Source organism: Mesocricetus auratus, unplaced genomic scaffold (genome assembly GCF_017639785.1).
Source record: "Mesocricetus auratus isolate SY011 unplaced genomic scaffold, BCM_Maur_2.0 Super-Scaffold_100125, whole genome shotgun sequence".
NCBI lineage: Eukaryota > Metazoa > Chordata > Mammalia > Rodentia > Cricetidae > Mesocricetus > Mesocricetus auratus.
Window position 1 is genome coordinate 315,294 of NW_024429248.1, and position 12,933 is coordinate 328,226.

The 12,933-nt window shown below is 42.5% G+C and overlaps 1 long non-coding RNA gene across 1 annotated transcript; it reads right to left on the reverse strand.

Moving 5' to 3' along the window:
• Positions 1 to 8,844: 8,844 nt before the first annotated feature.
• LOC106022639 lies at positions 8,845 to 12,570 on the reverse strand. Its single transcript, XR_001197563.3, has 3 exons — positions 12,512 to 12,570; positions 12,262 to 12,364; positions 8,845 to 9,044 (listed from the first exon to the last, which is right to left on the reverse strand). It is a non-coding gene; the product is annotated as an uncharacterized LOC106022639 (long non-coding RNA).
• Positions 12,571 to 12,933: the final 363 nt, after the last annotated feature.

Here is a 12,933-nt window from a genome sequence, read left to right on the forward strand (position 1 = left end):
AGCGTACATGGGATCCAGCCAATTGACTCAGTAGGCAGAACACCGGCTGCCGAAGCCTGACAGCCTCAGATTGACCCTAGGGATTCATGTAGAGATTAAGAGAGGGAAAAAGAAACAATTCTGCAAAGTTGTCACCCAGCCCCCAACACCCACCCTGCCTAACAAAATAACACAAATAATTTTAATGTGTAGTAAAAACTGACCTCTCCCATCCCCTTGAGATAGGATCTCACTATGTAGCTCTGACTGTCTTCTTGGAAATCAATATGAATTTCAGGGTGGCCTTAAATTTAGAGACCCACCTTACCGTGCTGTAATGAAAGGCATGGGCCACCATGCCAAACAGTCTGTTTTTACTTTGGTTTCTTGTTTGTTTTTCTTTAAAGATTTTATGTATATGGTTGTTTACTGTTTACAAGCATGTCTGTACATGTCTGTAAAGGCCAGAAGAGGGCAATGGATCCCTGGACTGGAGTTACACCCAGACCTGAACTGCTATGTAAGTGCTGAGAATCAAAACCACTGAGTCTTCTCTCCAGAGCCCTAACCTTTTTTGAGACAGTATCTCATTTAGGTGAGGCTTGATTCGAAGTCACTTTGTGGCAGAGGGTGCCCTTGAACTCCTAATCTGTCTCTACCTCTCAAATGCTGGGATTACAGGTGTGCAACATTTTATCTCACCTGTTTCCCTGTTTTCTAAGTATAAAGGGTTCTTTTAATCTTTGAACTCAGTTCAGAGGGCTGAAGAGATGGCTCAGTGGTTAAGGTAGCTACTCTTCCAGAGGTCCTGAGTTCAATTTCCAGAGCCCACATGGTGGCTCAAAACCATATGTAATTGTAGTTCACCATGGGACCCAATGTTCTCTTTTGGTGAGCATAAGTGTAAGCAAAACACCAGCTGAGTCATCTCACTGGCTGGCTGGCTGGCTGACTGACTGATTGATTGGCTGAGATAAAGTCTCTCTATATACTACTGGTGATCCTGAAACATGCTTGTAGACCAGGCTGGCCTCAACTCACAGAGATCCTGCCGCCTCTGCCTCCTGAGTGCTGGAATTGAAGGCAGGCACCACCATGTTCCCCTCCCTCTTTTGAGACAGGGTCTCTCTACATAGCTCCTGCCGCCCTGGAACTCACTATGTAAACTAGGCTGGCCTCCAATTCACAGAGATTCACATGCCTCCAGAGTGCAGGGATTAAATACGAGCACCACTACGTCCAATACCCTCTCCCTTTTAAGGAGAGATTTATTTTATGTATCTGAGTGTTTTGGCTGCATGTATGTCTATGCACCATGTGCCTAGTACCTCTCAGAGGACAGAAAAGGGTGTAAATGACATGGGATATAAATGACATCCCACATGGATGCTGGGAATCCAACCCAGGTCCTCTGCAAGCACTCTTAACAGCCGAGCCATTTTTGCAATCTGTTTTGGGATATTTTGGTTGCGCTCTGACAATCTTGAGACTTGCAATAAAGTTTACCTTGAGTCAGAGAGCTGTAACACGAATAATAAAAACCCAGAGATAGATATTGGGGCTCAAGTTGAAGACCAGATAAGCAAAGCAGCCAGCCACTAGCTCTTACCTCTATCTACCTCAGACTCATACAAATCCTCAGACTCCACCGAACACACGGCGTTCCTTACGGTCTCTCTAGTGCCGGGAGTAAAGGTGTGAACTCTTTTAGACTGATTCACTCTCACAAGGCCCCGGAGGGGACCTTGAACTCACAGAAATTTATGTGACTACCCATCTTCTATGGCTAGCTCGTGTGGCTAGCATTGCAATCTGATCTTGTTAGATGATAAACAAAATATCACCACAGAGAGTGGATTAGCCATAGGGGTTTTGGAGGACCCAGGACATATAGAGAAACAAGGAAGTAGTAGGGAGGGGCTTAGAAAGAGGCTCAGCCCTTTGGAATCTAAGGAGGCGAGAGAGATAGAGAGAGAGAGAGAGAGAGAGAGAGAGAGAGAGAGAGAGAGAGAGAGAGAGAGAGAGAGAGAGAGAGAGAGAGAGAGAGAGAGGAGGTCACTGGCCGCTTCTCCACCACTTCTCTGATCAATCAAGTTCTTACCCCAATATCTGATGTCTGAGTTTTTAATTGATAAAGGAATAATTAGATAAACTCTTCATCAACTCTGGGCATGAGATCATGAGGCAACTGTCCACCATACCATAGATACATATTCAGGATTTGAATGGGCAACTGCTTATGACCATCATGAGAATACATGAACAAATTAAGACTGACAATGCTCCAGCAAACATCTCTAGTAAAATGAAACAGTGTTTTACATATTACAGCATAAAGCGTGTTATAGGTATACCATATCACAGGTATACCACACAATGCTACAGGACAAGCAGTTATAAAAATATCTAATCACACTTTAAAAGATAAATAAATGAAAGGGGTAATAGAGACCCTCGGAGATAGATTGATTACACAATGCTTTATTAACTTTAATTCTTTTTCAATGCAAAAGAAAGAGTGTTTTATTGTAGTTGTTTAATGAGCTAAACCCATTAGCTCGGACCCTTCATCCCTCTACCATGGGGGATGGCTGGAGCAACACCTAACTTTAAATTTTTTAAATGTTAATGAGATAGGAACAACACCTGCAGAGAGACATTGGATAGTAAAAAAAAAACTGCTGAATTAAACTAATAGTTTAATGATGTGTCGAATTCAGAATGGAAACCAGGATATGTGTTATGTTGGGGAATGGTTTGACTTTTGTTTCTACAGGAGAAGAAAAGTTATGGATACCATCAAATTTGATAAAGATTAGATTCAAGCAGGTGAGACTTTTTGATTATGAGAGGCAATAGCTGACCAAACAGTGTGGCCATTCAGTCTAAACTAACTTATAAGACTAACAAATGCCTTTCATTTGATCATATATAACTTGCCAAAAAGAGAAACTCCACAAAGTTAAGGCTGGGGCAGGGTTTTGTTTTTGTCTTCCCAGGATAATCTAAAGACCACTGAACAAATGAGACATCCAGAAAAATGTACCCCAAAAATGAATAAACTGGCCTAATGGCATAGCATATTTCTAACAGGTTAAAATTTCATAAACCTTCCCAAATGTTTCTGCCATTCTCTACAGACATATAAGACAAATGGCCTTGTTGTAGTCCCAATTCAATTAAAAATTAAAGCTGGCTTTGGAGTTGGAACATGGCTCTTGCCTTCTCTAAACCCAAGCATACTTGTTAAAGGAAAATACAGAATCTCTGTCTCATATAAGAAAAGCCAACCTGGTATGGGACAAAATAAAAACCAAAATCATGGGATTATTGCCACTAATCTCATAATCCTTTGGTTCTATTTTAACTCTTTAAAACTTTTCTTTTCTTTTCTTTCTCTTTTGAGACAGGGTTTCTCTGTGTAGCCCTAGCTATCTTGGAACTCACTCCATAGTCCAGTCTGACCTCGAACTAAGATCCACCCGCCTCTGCATCCTGAGTGCTAGGATTAAAGGCCTGAGCCATGACTCCTTTTCCTGAGTTTTTATTGACAAAAGAATAATTAGATAAATACTTCAGCAGCCCCTTATCCTTTTTTTTAATGAGGTGGGAGGGGGGGGACATTGGGCATGGTGGTGTAAACCTTTGATCCCAGCACTTGGGAGGCAGAGGCAGGCTTATCTCTGTAAGTTTGAGGCCAGCCTGGGCTACCTATGAGTTCCAGGCTGGCAAGACAGTGTAGTAAGACTCCACCTCAATAAATAAATAAATAAATCTGTATGGATGTGCATGGAGGCTGGAGGACAAGTCTGCCTGTCACACCACACCTCGCATTTTTACATGAGTTCTGAATTGCTGTCATGTCTGCATTTTTATGTGAGTTCTGGGGATCAAACCCAGGTCTTATTAAAATAGTAATTTTTTGTCAGCTGTGTTGGCATATCCCTTTAATCCTAGAACTTCTGTGGCAGAGTCACATATATCTCTGTGAGCTGGATGCCAGCCTGATCTACACAGAGAGTTCCAGACTAGCCAGGGATACACGGTGAGGCTCTATCTCCAGAAAACAAAACAAACCAACCCAGCAACATGATTCTTGCTAATTCTAACCAACTGTTCAGAAAGAAAGATCCAGGAAACAAGACTGGGAAAACCCGATGATTCGTCATCTTAAGGTCATCTTACCACAGTGTGATGAGTCACCTCTGCTTTTCAAAGCCAACAGGTCATCCTCAGAGGGCCTAACTGCCACTTTTGTTTTGTTGCAGTACCCTTGGTCTCTGCCTAACGATAGCATTCTCCATTGCTCCATCTAGGTTCGCAAGCTATAGCTTCAAGAAGTGCCCCCAGAAAAAAAGCTTATCAAATACCATTCAATACCATTCTCTTTTTAAATCAGTGTGTGTGTGTGTGTGTGTGTATGCATGTGTGCACATGTGCATATACGCGTGCACACATGGGCATGTACTCACACATATATGTAGGAAGAGGTCAGAGAGATATCAGATCATCTGGAGTTACAGGCAACTGACTAATGTGGGTGCTCTTTTTTTTTCCCCCGAGACAGGGTTTCTTTGTATTGTTTTGGAGGCTGTCCTGGAACTCACTCTGTAGACCAGGCTGGCCTCTGAACTCACAGAGATCCGCCTGCTTCTGCCTCCCGAGTGCTAGGAACAAAGGCGTGCGCCACCAATGCCCGGCCAATGTAGGTGCTCTTAGCCACTGAGCTATGCCTCCAGCTCCTTAAAATTATTTTCACACATTTGCATTGTTTCTTCCTTCTGCTAAGAATTCTTTTCTCTCTGATTTCAAGTGGTTGGCTGCTGTTAATACCACTGATAAAAGGAAGTATAACTCCCCAAACAGGAATGGCCTTCAGGTTAGACTGGAATTACTTATTAATTTTTATCAGTAAAAAGAGCCTTCACAGCTGGGCGTTGGTGGCGCATGCCTTTAATCCCAGCACTCGGGAGGCAGAGGCAGGCAGATCTCTGTGAGTTCGAGGCCAGCCTGGTCTACAAGAGCTAGTTCCAGGACAGCCTCCAAAGCAACACAGAGAAACCTTGTCTCGAAAAAGCAAAAAAAAAAAAAAAAAAAAAAAAAAGATCCTCACAATACAAGAATTAACTAATGAGTTTGAGAAGTGTTGAGGTATAATTTCCCCAAATTTCTATTTAATCTATTCCTTGAGTAGGAAATTAGTCTTATTTTGGCAGCATGAGCAGGCATCAAAGTATTAGTTAAGGAAATAAAAGGAATACACTTCTAGGGGCAATTAGATTATGTTGCAATTCTCCCCGCTTCCCCGGGATAGTCTGGCTATACTGGATCTCAGTATGTAGACCAGGTTGACCTGAAACTCACTGAGAACCACCTGCCTCTGCCCTTCATGTGCTGGGCTTAAAGGCGTGCACCACCATGCCTGGCTCAGCTCTGAATTCCTTATCAGTCACCACATTCCTCTTTCACTTTTCCCACAGCTAGAAATGCTAGGTAAAAGCCAGGTGTAGTGGCGCACACCTTTAATTCCAGCGCTTGGCAGGCAGAGGCTGGTCGTTCTCTATGAGTTTCAAGTCAACCTGGTCTACATACTGAGATCCAGGTCAGGCAGGGATATATAGTGAAACCTTGTCTAAAAACAACAACAGCAAAATCAGAGTTTTGGAGGATGGAGAGACGGCTAAGAGCAGTTGCTACTTGTAGTAATTTTTTGTTTGTTTGTTTTTGTTTTGTTTTTCGAGACAGGGTTTCTCTGAGGCTTTGGAGGCTGTCCTGGAACTAGCTGTTGCTGATCAGGCTGGTCTCAAACTTACAGAGATCAGCCTGCCTCTGCCTCCAAAATGTCAGCCGATTGACGGGGTAGGGGTCTTTCTTTCCCCGGAGCCCACAAGCCTTCGGGTGACCACTACCACGGTGGCCTCGGACTGCGGGACTGTGGGTCTCTGATCCCAGCAGGCTGCGGCGGACGCGAGGCTTCTCGGTCCCTTCCAGACGCTGTCTGGCACGACCCGAAGTAAGCAGATAAGATCCAGAACTGTACATGAATCACTTTGGTTGGAGATCCTTAGCATTCAGTAATGAGTGGTGCAGCTTTAGGACTTGAGATTGTTTTTGTGTTTTTTTCTGGCATTGTTCCTCCTTAGGGAAGGATAATGAATATTGGCAAGTGGCTTGCAGTAACTTTTTGGGAATGATTAGTAAAACAGAGAGAATCAAATTAATAAAGAAAACGATTTGGATTCTTCCACGTATGGTGAGAAAAAAACGCCTATTTCTGGAGTTCTTACCTTCTACACGGATGCAAGCAAATCAGGTAAGGCAGGTTACAAATCAGGAAACGTAAATAAAGTAGTTCAAAGCCCTTACAACTCTGCGATTAAAGGTGTGAGCTACCACTGCCTGGCTACTTGTGGTAATTTGAATGATAATTGCCCCATAGACGATTGAATACTTGGGACCTGGATGGTGGATCTTTTTGGGGAAAGGATTAGGAGGTATGGCCTTGTTAAAGGAGATCTGTCGCTGGGAGTGGGCTTTGAGGTCTCAAAAGATGCTGGCCACTCTTTTTGTACACTCAGATATGAGTTCTCAGCCACTGTTCAAGTGCCGCCCCTGCCGGCTGCCGGCTACCACGATGGTCATGGACTCCAAGCCTCTGAAACCGTAAGCTTCAAATAAACTCTTTCTTCTATAAATTGCCTTGATCATGATGTCTTATTACAGCAATAAGAAAGTAACTAAGACACTGTTCTTGCAGAGGATCTGGGCTTGGCTCCCAGCACCCATGTAGCATCTAACAACTACATGTAACTCCAGTTCTAAGACACCCCCCCCCACTTTCTGGCTTACAATGTACCTGGCATGTCCATGGTATACGTACATACATGCAAGCAAAAACACTTCAACACATAAAATTAAGACAAGTAGAAGACAAGAAAACATACTTATGCTTATGTATGCTATCTATAGCTACCTTTAAATGGTTCCACACAATGAGCAACACAAAAGAATCACACATATAAAGCAAAGAGAGTGATTGACTAGCAAGCCTTGGAACACACACCCCATCTAAAAGGAGATACCTTATTTAGAAAAGTAACCATTGCCATTCAGGACTGGGCCCAGTATTTATTGGCTGTGTTAATTTAAAAAAAATATTTTGGAATAGCTACAGAGCCACAGGAAGTTACAAAAATTGTACAAAAAATATCTTCTGGATAGGTGGTAGTGGTGCACACCTTTAACCCCAGGACTCGGGAGGCAGAGGCAGGCGGATCTCTATGAGTTCAAGGCCAACCTGGTCTACATAGCTACACAGAGAAGCCTTGTCTCAAAAAACAAAACAAAACAACAACAAAAAACTTCCGAAACTAGTTTCCTCCAGAGGTCACACTATATATTATGTTATAATATCAAAACCAGGGAGTTGATGTGATATATATATTATTTATGATTTGTTAAAGCTTGCCTGAGGGAACAGAAAGAAAAGCTAGACTCAAGCCACAGAGCCAGGCAGTGGTGGCATGCACCTTTAATCCCAGGACTCAGGAGACGGGCAGACAGATCTCTGTTAGTTCAAGGACACACTCGACTACACGAAACTGATCCAGTCCAAAAGAGAAACGGCTCACCCAAAGGTGTTCTCAGCACTTGGGATCACATGCCCTTAATATAAGGGTTTGAGAGATAAAAAAAGAAGAAGCAAAGTCAGTCTTAGAGATTTATTCTCCAGCCACATTGAAGAGAGCATAGCAGTCCAGATTGTACTCTGAGGATAACTGGAGACAGATCACCCATTTTGGTCTGAGGTAGAGAGGTAAGAGCTAGTGGCCTGACTGCTTTGCTTACCTGACCATCAGCTTGAACCCCAATATCCATCTCTGGGTTTTTAGTAATTCATGTTACAAATTAGCACACAATGTGGAGCTTAAACCCACAATTCTGTCTTGCCTTGTCTTGGCAAGGTGTACAGTCATTCTAATTGATACTGGTATACTGTTATAGTCAATATTTTATTTTATTCCCTTTATTTGGTAAGCAATATTACAAAGTATAAATTTACCAGTTAAAACAAACTATTCTCCAGCTATGGGACAGCTGCCTGTTTAAAGTTTCTATCTACTACAAAACAAACGAACAAACAAACAAACAAACAAAAAAACGAACCAAGCACAATCACTAGAGGTCTAAGGGTAAGCACATATTTTTGCTTTCTGAGATGACAACCCTTAGGCTGCAACTACGTGTTAAAATGTGAGCATATAGTCATGGATTGTTTTTAAAGATTTTTAAAAATTTTATGTATAAAAGTGTTTTGCCTTCCTGTTTGTCTGTACACATGTGTATGAAATGAGAGAAGAGGCCAGAAGTGGACACCAGATCCTCTGGAATTGGAGTTACAGATGGTTGTTAGTACCACGTAGGTGCTGGGAACAGAACTTAAGTCCTCTGCAAAAGCAGGAAACACGGTTAACCACCGAGCAAGCCATTCTCTTGTTTTTAGATTTATTTTTTTTTAATTTATGTGTGTGATCTTTTGTAAATTTCTGTGCATCGTGTGAGCGCAGGAGCCGGAGGCCAGAAGAGGTCCCCAGGTGTGAGGAGCCGCCCTCGCTATCGCTATTGCCGTTAGAAGATGGTGCTGACATCTGCTGTCAGTTGGAGTTAACCGTTAGAAGATGGCGCTGACATCTGCTGTCAGTTGGAGTTAACCGTTTAAGCTGTGCCTCTCCCGTGGCGTCATCTGGGGTGATGTGCAAACCACCAATCCCGGCTCTACACGTCTCACTCGGAGCTCCTAGGCTTATATAAGGGGCTGGGTTTCTTAGCTTGGGGTCTCCCTCTAAGAAGCTGATCATCTATCTCTCAAGATGCATTAAAGCTTTACTGCAGAAGGATCCGAGTGTTCTGCGTCGTTCTTGCTGGCGAGACGGTAGCGCGGGACACCCAGGTGCTCCAGAACTAAAGTTACAGATGACCGCCAACTGCCATGTAGTTCTGGGGACAGGATCACAGTCCTGCAAGTGCTCTTTACCGCTGAGCCATCTCTCCAGATCCAGTGCTCCCTGAAAAAATATTTAAAACAAATAATTAAATATGAGAGAAGTCTTTAACAATTCTTGTTAGGGGAAGAAGCATCTAAGAGCTCGGTGACAGCATCCCCATTTCGAACAGGCAGAGCTAGTTGGTGGAACTCAGTGTCTCACTCGTCTGTCGTGGGACATGTGTACACTGTGTGAAGATGTGTTTGCTGTGATGGGTATAATAAACAAAAAGCCAAACGGCCAATAGCTTAGTCAGGAGGTTTAGGTGGGACTTCCAGGGAGAGAGAGAGGAAGAGGAGATGAACGCAGGCACAAGAGAGACGGGAGACAGAGGAAGCAGGATGGGTGGTATGTGACAGAACACAGATGAATGGGATGGGTTAATTTAAGAAGTTACAAGAGTTTAAGACAGTCCTAAGCTAAGGCCAAGCTTTCATAGTTAATAAGAAGTCTCCATGTCATTATTTGGGAGCCGTCTGTCAGGCTTTGGGATGTGGAGGCAGGGGGATCAGGAGTTTGAGGTCATCCTCCACTACCTGTGTTATGTACCTCAAAAGCCAAAAATAAATAAAAAGACATGGAATCTTATTTAGTAATACAAATGTCCACATTTAGTGTCCACAGGTACACCTGACAATTTAACAGGGGCCCAGAGAGCATGGAAATTGCTACTCTTTTTTTCTGCTAGACGGGGTCCCACTGTGTCACTTTAGATGGTTTGGAACTTGCTATGTAGGCCAGGCTAGACTTAAACTCACAAGAGATCAGGAATTCTAATTGTTCTTAATAATATAAACTCAGAGTCAGATATCGGGGTTAGTGCTGAAGATCAGAGAACCTCTGTCAATGTTCAGACTAACAGGGCGATCCTATCCTCAGGCCTCAGACTGTATCTGTCTCCATCAAACTTCAGACTGGCTCAGATCCCATCGAGCTCCTGTCTCCTCCTGCCTTATATTCCTCTCTCCACCCAGGCATATCATCCCTGTCTCCACCTCCCTAGTGCTGGGATTAAAGGCTGGGATCCCAAGTGCTGGGATCACCTCTGTGTGAGTGAGCTCTGTACCTCTTTTAGACAGATTCAATCTTGTGTAGCCCAGGGTGGCCTTGAACTAACAGAGATCCGTCTGCCCCTGCCTCTCAGGTGCTGGTATTAATGGTGTGAGCCACCACTTTCTGACCTTTATGGCTAACTAGTGTTTCCAGCTTTGTATTCTGATCTTCAGGCAAGTTTTATTTGTTAGACTATAGACAAAATATCATCACATTCCCCCCCCTTTTTTTGGTCTAAAATAAAAAAAGAAGGTTATAACTGAAAAATTTCTGCACCCTGATAAGCCTCTCCACTGACGCAGCAATCCAAATCAGACCAAATCAAACCGTATTAGAAAAAAGCCCACATTTAATGGATACAATGCTCCCAGAAGGCCTCCCAGTGCCCCAGAAAGGAGACAGGAAAGGGAAACTGGAAAAACCATGAGTCTGTTCTCTGGGAGACAGCTTAACTACCCTGTGGGAGTGGTCCTGAGAACCTGGGGGGGGGTGGTCATCACTTGTCAGGCTTTCTGAGATGCAGCAGGGTTTGGAGGGACACAGGGGAGGAGGGCTTGGGTGGAACTTCCACCGTAACATCACAGACTCCTTGGGTATACGGATGCCAGGAGCCGGGAAAAGCTTCCATTCTAACAATAACTAATATAAGAAAAACTATATACGATAAGTACAATAACTATATATAATATATACATGCAATAAATATATCAGCAATGTCTAGTCCATTTGCATTTGACAAATTCAGAGAAAATACTACACATTTATCCTATCTTGGTGAATCCAAAAGTGTTGTACCTAATTCACTTTCTATTCTAACTTGCATTATAGACTCAAAATTATCTTTTTATGTCTCTCCAGCTTTTATGCTTTACACCTCTTTAGTGAGTTTCCTTTCTGCATCTGGTAAACAAGGAAAACTATAACTATCCAGTCTTCAACTCCCTCAGAGACCCGAGAAGGAAATGATATTAACACACAAGCAAGAGACTTTCAAAAAAATGTGAGAAATGACAAAAACATCTGGCTGCCTGGACAGTCACCCAAGGTTCCTCTGCAACGTTGAGACATCCATCTTCAGCCTATAAGCCTAGATTATTCAACAGGATAATAATGTAGGAGCTTTGAAGGACGGTTCTGCATTGTCTTGGCAAGGGTTGAAGTGATTCTCTTTTGTGTCCTGCTTGTCCAATCTGGACAGCAAACTATCAGCAGTCGAGGCAAGGGCACTTTCTTGCCCAGTGGCTTACCTTTGCCACAAAGAAAGTAAACTCCATGTGGGAGTTTCTTTGATGCCCATCATCTCTGAAGTAGATTGGTGCTGCCAAGAGCAGGCATGTCTCATTGTCATAAAAAAACCCAAAAGGATCTGTTATTAAAACATCTTAAATGTCATAGTCTATAGCTCTCTGAAGTGTTTGAGGATGCGCTTCTATCTAAATTACATCTCTTTTAACCTTGAAAATATACCCAATATGACTACAAATTTAATTATAATAGGTGACTAATTACTAACCTGCATTTCCTTATTATCCTACACAGTTGGTAATAATAACTTTAAAGAACTAAAGATTTGCATTACATTGTTAAATGAACTATATACCTTGAACAAGATTAGAAAAGGATGGACAACATGTTCTAACAAAATCAATTGCAACTTTGTATCAATATACAAAATTTGTATAGAATATACAAAAGTCCAATCCGATGTAAAATATTTAAAACTAGTAGTTGCTTTTTAAAAAGTAGATCCAATAATCTACCTTCTTGTCTTGTCATAGTTATATCTTCCATTTTTCCTTTTTAGAGTAGATTCAATAATCTACCTTTTTGTCTTATGTCTATAGCCTCCTCTTTTTCATTTCAGAGCAGATTCCATAATCTACCCTTTTATTCTATCATATCTGTATCCCCCTTTTTTTCTTTTCAGAGTAGGTTCAATAATCTACCCTTTTAGACAAATAGCACCATACCAGGTTTTGTTCTTACCTTTTAAGTCCAAATTTTAAAACTATGTCTTTCAATAATAAAACCACTAAATATTTTCCCCGAGGTCAGTCTTCTTCATCTTCTTCTGGAAGTTCATTCTGTTACGGTGATGTTCTGGTTCGGAGAATGGTGATTTTTAACTCTCAGCTATGTACCATCTGGCCACAGTTCATGCTCAAATTACATATAAGGTACTTACCTTGTATGGACATGAAATAACACAGTATGCTGTCAGTGGAAGTGGTCCAACAGGGTGATCCTCACGCTTTGGGGAATTATCTGCTGTTAAATGCATTCATTTGCTGAAATACATGTTTAAAAGGAGAGGTATGATGGAATGTTACGGTTGTATGATTATCTTTCTACCCCACAGTCTGTTAAACACACAACTCTGTCTTCGCTTGTCCCTTAGTCCAGACCCAGCAGATACATAACCACAAAAAGCTCACTTCTCGGCGGAGGATCTGGGTTTGGTTCCCAGCACCCACATGATGGTTCACAACTGTCTGCAACTCCAAGGACAAGCTATCCTCCGTCCTCTTCTGGCCTCCATGGGCACCAGACGCCCAAGTACAGGGAAACACACACACACACACTAAAAAATAAGCAAACATTAATAAAAATTCCACTTCTCAGCCAAGCCCAAGAGAAGCAGTAACCCAAACAGAATGGTCTTTGTTGCCAGTACAAGCCACGCGGAATGTGATTTTTCTTCACCCGTTTGCAGTTTCTACGAATGATACAACCTCATCACCCCACCCTAACTCATTTCTACCCTGGTAGTAGATGGGGCTATCGTCCAGCCCAGACGCTGCCTCCGGCGCCTTAAACTACTTAGCATCTGCGGGGTTTTCTGGGCGGATGAGAAAAC